At 33.5% G+C, this 7,050-nt stretch overlaps 1 pseudogene; it reads left to right on the top strand.

Annotated features, from left to right (window-relative positions):
• The first annotated feature begins 976 nt into the window (after window positions 1–976).
• Window positions 977–6,347, top strand: LOC116145913 (annotated as a pseudogene).
• The last annotated feature ends 703 nt before the right edge of the window (window positions 6,348–7,050 follow it).

Genomic DNA, 7,050 nt, shown 5'->3' on the forward strand with positions numbered 1-7,050 from the left:
AATTTATTAATTAATTATTAATATAGTATATATTTTATTCTATATTACTTGCATTAAGGATAATGAACGGTGCGTTTGGTTTATTATTTTGGGAAGGATTTTAGGGATAGTATTGGATAGTTGAATAGGAGAGTATTATGAGATAAAATTTAAAAACTTATGAAAAAGCCCCCAAGGTTTGCTAATTTAATAAACACCCCAATTATTAAAATATTATAAAATAACAAAAACACCCCTAACACCCAAAGTGCCAGATTCCAGCCACCAGGTGGTGGCTGAAAAATTGGATAACCACAAAATCCAGTCAGATCTGGCAGGTATTCGATCGATATGGCCTTTTCCGGCCATATCCACCATGGATCTGGTCGAAAAATGCCAGATCTAAGGCCAGATGTGGCCTTCGACGGCCGGAAAAGGCCAATTTTGGCCATCAGCGATGGCCAAAGATATGGCCGTCGTTGTCTGTCAACGATGGCCAAGATTTGGCCGTCATTGACAGTGAATGCCAGCTATTTTTTTGGCCGTCGCTGACTACCAGATCTGGTATTTTTTGGCTAGATACGTGGTGGATCTGATCGGAAAAAGTCAAATCTGGCCATTATCGGCCATTTCTGGTGGTCGTGTGACTGTTGTGACAGATTCCGGCTACCACCGGTGGTGGTTGCCAGAATCTGGCAAGTATTGTAGGTGGGGGTGTTTCTGTTAGTTTTTAAATCTTTTTTCTGTGGAGTATTTAATGAGATTAATAAACTTATGGGGTCTAAAAATAATTAAAAAAATAGACTAATATTTTGAAAATAATATACCAAACAACATTTGAAGAATAGGATTGAGAATATGGATTAAAACAATAAACCAAACGCACCGAAGTAAAAACAATAGTTTTTTCCCACGACTCGAGTAAATTATAACATATTCCTATGAATAAAATTAGTTTGGTCATAGTGACTATAGCGGGAGTTTACTTTGACCAATAATGAAGAAGAAGGTTGTATGTAGAGATGTCAATACCAGGTTGTACTCAAGCAGAAGATAAGGGGAAGAGCGTANAATTAATCCTCATCGTCAATTGAACACTTTATAAACTCAATAATCCAAAATAGGTCAGAGCCAATCTGCAAATCCGTCTCAGAAAAGGACAAATGACTCAAGAAAAGTTTTGACAAGATCACGTCTCTCCTTAAGGGTGCTTTGGACTATGAGAGCTTCAAAGATTTTGATATGGTCATTGAGGCTGTTAATGAAGATGTTTCTTTGAAGCAACAAATTTTTGCTGATCTTGAAAAATATTGTCCACCACATTGCATACTTGCAAGTAACACTTCCACAATTGACTTGAATTTGATTGGTGAGGGCACCAAGTGTTAGGATCGGATTGTTGGAGCCCATTTCTTCAGTTCGACTCATATCATGGAACTCTTGGAAATTGTTCGTACTAATAAGATTTATTCCCAAGTGATTGTGGACTTACTCGATATTGATAAAAAGATAAAGAACAGTCTAGTTGTGGTCGGTAATTGCACCAGCTTTGCTGTCAACAGGATGTTCTTCCCTTACACACAGGGACATAAGCAGGATTCCGAGTCAGTGGGTTTAAAACATCAAAGTTGATAAATTTACAATAAAATATATACTGAAGTACTAGCATAAAAAATGTACTTTTAAAAGTTATATATACCAAATTATCAATTTTACAATTGTTCTTGACGATTTTTCATATTCTAAAAACATTGCATAATTGCTTCATTGACAATTCCATCAAATATCTCTCTCTTAATATATGTAGTAAGACAATCATTTAATCTCCCATTCGATTCCGTAGTCGATTTTTCACAATCTTCATTGCGGAAAATGCTCTTTCAATACTTGCAGTTGTAACAAGCAATATCAATGCTAATTTTATGTCTAAAAAGATAACAACACAAACAAAAACACCCTCATTTTCTACACTATACTCCAAACAATTTGTATATTCTCTAAACCAAATGGGATTAAAACGAATCATTAAATTCTCAATTGCTCGCTTTTTAAAATTATGATTGTCTGGTTGGCAAGGTCCTTTTTGCAAGTATGTCTTTCTCACTTTGTCACTATCATTAGGATGATATTCTAAAATTTTAATCCTCAATCCAGGATCTGCAGGAAGACTACTCAAGTTAAGTTTAACATATGTTTGTCTTGAACTAGATTTCATAGGCTTATTGTGAATACTATCGTGACACCTTATGTTTTGTTCAATTGATAGTTCCTCATTAGAAAACTTTCTTTTGATCAAAAACTTGTCCGTAACTAAAAAAAATAAAAGAATTTTTATTATCAGAAATATAATTTATTTGCAATTACAATTAAAAAACAACACAAATTTATCAAAATTCAACTCATAACTTAGGTTTTTCAAACAATTTCTACTAACCCAATAAAATTCAACTCATAAACCCATGAAAACTCATTAAATCTAACTCTAAATATCAAGCAACTAACCAATATATCGAAATTAAACCAAATTCTCAAATCTCTACAACTTAAGGTTTCATCAATTCTTTGAACCATATTCAAAATTAACTCAACAACTAACCACAATTTATCAAACTCAACTTAAAACAACAATTAATTAACCCATACCTCAACATAAATAAGATTAAATCAAAACCCACATCAAAATTTAGGAATTATTTCAAATTCATTTGTTAAACTCAATAAAAACTCATAACTCTTGATCTTTCATCAATTAAGAAAGCTAAAAGAAAAGAATTACTTTTAAGTAAAAAAATAAAAATAAAATTAGTATCATCTTACCTTGTAATCCAAAGGAGTAACATTTCTTTAGTATCCAACCAAAGGAAAAATATAATATGAGAGCAAAAGAGAGGAAATAAAGAAAAAAGAAAAGTTTATAAAGTATTAATTAATAATTTATTTTGTGGGGTTAAAATTGTAAAATCTATAAACTATTAATATTTTTTTGAAAATTTTAAAAAGTTTAATGGGTTCAATTGAACCCAGAAACCACTATGTGGCTACGTGTTTGCTTACATACAAGCTGCTTTTTGGCTTGTTGAACGTGGAGCAGATCCTTATCTGATTGATGGGGCAATTACCAATGGGTCCTTTCAGATTGGCTAACCTTGTTGGTTTTGGAGTGGCAATTGCAACTAGCATGCAATTTATCGAGAATTTCCCTAAGAGAACCTATAGATCAAGGATTATCCCAATAATGCAAGAGGATAAAAGAGCAAGTGAAACTGTTGATGCTTGATTTTGGATGCCAATGACGCGCACATGCAAAGTGCTAAGAGAGCCTTAGAAATTACACGTGATGGATCCATAAGATTTGAATATGGAGCTGAAATTATATATGTTGCAAAAAACATAAATAAAAGATTGGCAAGAGGGGTTTTTATAGTGGTTCGGATGCTGAAACAAGCGACTCCTACATCCACTGTTATTTTATTGATCTCTAACTATTTCTATGATATTGTCCGTAAGGCATACAAAGATGAAGAAATACAGTGTTTATAGAGATAAAGAATTGAGCTTGAATCTATGTTTTAGCTCTCATATGCCCAGCCCCCTTCTTCGGGAAGAGAAGTGTCAATTTATACACCTAAACACTCAATGTAATGAGTGTTTTGCAAGTTGCCTTGACACATAGAAGGCTCTCATCCATTCATTTCTTGAAAGGAGATAGGGTTGGTAAGAATATCTTTGAGGAGATATGGGCTTGGCAGCTAGTACAAAAAGACATTTATTGGACTGACATAAGCGTGACTTTTGAGGCATAACAGAAACCACCCGCAAAGGATTCTACTTGTATGATGATAAACGCAAAACTAGACCAGATCTTGAACAAAAGAAATACATTGAGAAGGCTCGGAGTGCCATTGACCCAAAGTTTTCTGATTTATCAGAGGAGGACATTGTAGAGATGATATTCTTCCTAGTGGTTAATAAGGCTTGTTGAGCATTTGCCGAAGGTATTGCAGTCAAAGTTGTTGAGCTTGATGTTTTTGCTGTAAAGGGCATGGGTTTTCCACCTTATAGGGAAGGTAGGGTTGTGTAAAATTCCCCATTACCCGAACCAAAATGAATCGAATTTTTCAGGTACCGAAAATTCAGGTAGGAGTTTATAAGGTACTCAAATATTCGGTTCAGTTATTAGGTTATATTATAAAATTAATCCAGGTACCCAAAACCTGGTTTAAATAAGAAAAATAAAAGATTAAAAGTTTAAAAATTAAAACACAATTTATTAATTATTATTTCCTTTCTTATCTTTGACTCAGAACAAAAGTGAAAAGCCCTAAATTAATTTATTTCAACCGAAAACGCTATTTGCCTATTTCTTCTCCAGACTCCAGTTCGCATCTTATTCTTCAATTCTTCTTGATCTCGAGCTCGACTTCTCCAGTTCTCCACCACTCCATTTCGCATCTTCTTCTTCAATTCTTCTTGATCTCGACTTCTCCATCTCTCCACCACTCCAGTTCACATCTTCTTCTCCAATTCTTCAACATTCTCGTTCCAGCTGTTCTCCTTCTCAATTATTGTGTCAGTTCTCAGTTCGATTAAGTAGTTCAAAAGTATGTGTTTTCTTATTTAGTTATTTTCAGTTTGATTAATTTTTTTCTATTTTTTAGTTTTGGATTCCTTTATCTCATTAATTTTTAATTATTTAACAGTTGACATAATTAATTAAGAAAAATCAGGCATTTAAGGAAGATGAAACTTGTGAAGGGATCTTCCAATCTAATCAAGTAATTAAAAACTAGAATCAAAAGCTTTTTACAAATGATTTTGTGTATTTTAAATTGTCAGCTTTGACTAAGATCTTTTTTTTTTTTGAAAATTGGCTAATGGGTTTGACATTTTATAATTATATTTTTTTTTTTTAGTTTTTGTTATCTGCCAATTTTTCTTTCTTTGTATCTAGTTTACTATTTGTATTTGTAGTGAAACAAAATGTCACAGTCAAGGCCAACTACAAAGTTCACTTTTGGTTTATTTTGAGTTAATTAAATTGCTTTTAACGATGAGTAAATTTTGTTGGGTTTTAATTACTTATATTTGTCATCTTTAACAAATTGCAGTGTTGATTTTGATGGTAATGATGCTGGTTTTTTAGTGGAAGTCTACTGGGCATTTTGTGGGCATTTGCTATGTTGCAATGTTGTGCTTAGTGGAATAAATGTATAAGACATTTTTTATTTCTAATTTTTTATACACTTTTTGGTGGAATAAATGTAAAAGACTTTAATTACACTTTTTTTTCTTCTACAAATTATGAATTGTATTTGTTTGTAGTAGTTGCAATGTAAAACATTTGATGTTTGGTGTATATTAAATCAACTTAATGAATTCTGGAAGTAGAATTATCCTGTAATGTAAATGTTAGATTTCTAGGGTTTACTTAAACCTAAATCAGCTGTAAAACATTTCTCTATTTAACAATCAGACATATGACAAATGAAGATAAAGAATAAAGCAAGCATAAACAAGACACATAAATTATAATGGTTCAGCTTTGCAGCCTACATCCACTCTACAAGGCTCACAATAGGGGATTTCATTATCAATCAATATAGTACAGAGAGAATGATTGAATCAGAACATGAAAGATTACAGACAAGGAAAGAACACACCAAATCCGTAAAACCCTAGATTTCTCGATCTGAAATCTACTGATTCCTTCAGCATTAGCCTGTGTTAAATACACATTCTCCACTCCTAGATCGTCATCTACCTGTCTCTGATTCCTTATAACCGCAAGATCAAAATCAATTCTGGAACTTTCTTTAGGGTTAAGAGCTATCAAACCAAAACAGAAAAGAGAGAGATGAAGTCTGTGTAAAAGTGTGATAGCCTAATCAGATAACACATTAGGTTTGGCCAAAACGACGTCGCAGCAGGTGTTTGACCACTAACAAAACAAATTTACTTCCACCTTGGCAAATGAGAAGCCACATCATCACAGTAAAAATTTAAAGCAATTTGGAAAAACAAATTTGGTTCAGAAACCGGGTACCCAATAATCAAACCAAAATTTCGAGTACCCTAAAAATTGGTTCGATTATCGGGTATGCTAATAGGGGTACTTGAATATTTGGGTCTAGGTCAGAAAATGGCAAAACCGATTCAGGTATCCAGTTTTACACAGCCCGAAGGGAAGGTATCATGTTGTGGGTGACTTTCTGGGATCTAAGTACATCTTTTCAAGATTGGAGAAATGGTCAAAACTGTATGGAGAATTTTTCAAGCCTTGTGCCTTCTTGGCTGAAAGAGCAGCCAAGGGAGCTCCTCTGAGTGGTGATCAATGCTTCACATATAATCGCAACCCATTAATTAATTAATTATCTTTTGTTGTGACTGTTTGGTTTATAGTTTATACTGTTTGGAACACGTGATTGTTGCAAAGTCAAATAAATTGGACTTACACACTTGAGAGTATCTTCCTATACGCTCCTACATTGGAATTTTTAAGGTTGTCCTAGCTGTTTGCCAAAGTTGTAGGATCAAGGACTGTACAATCCTATGATCCTTGTCGCAACTCCACAACTATCATCAAGAACTTCAATGCAACAAAGATAAGGCTTAAATGTTGAGTTCATCATAAAATTTGTGTTGTGCATGAAACAGAATTCAAACCTATCAATCAACACTCACAAACACAATCACAAGACTTAACTACCAAGAACACAAGATTTTTACCGTGGTTCGCTTATTCCAATGGAATAAACTACATCCACGTTGAGCTCCAAGCAAATTAGGACTCACTACACTATAAGGATCAAAGTATTACAAGTACAACTCAATCACAACCCAAATCGCTCAACTCTTACACTGATACAATAATCACTCGAACCTCCCTGTAATCACAATAAGCTAACCCGAAAACTGAAAGCCTATACCAGAAAAACCACTCTGCAGTTTCTGCTATCAAGATTCACAAGAACCTAAACTTGATTACAATGTTCGAAAGAGTAAAAAATAAGAAGACTAAAACTGTTGTAAAACGCAAGAAAGAATAAGATCAAGTTATTGTATGCATTGTCA

This window comes from Pistacia vera, unplaced genomic scaffold (genome assembly GCF_008641045.1).
Source record: "Pistacia vera cultivar Batoury unplaced genomic scaffold, PisVer_v2 Contig47, whole genome shotgun sequence".
Classification (NCBI taxonomy): domain Eukaryota; kingdom Viridiplantae; phylum Streptophyta; class Magnoliopsida; order Sapindales; family Anacardiaceae; genus Pistacia; species Pistacia vera.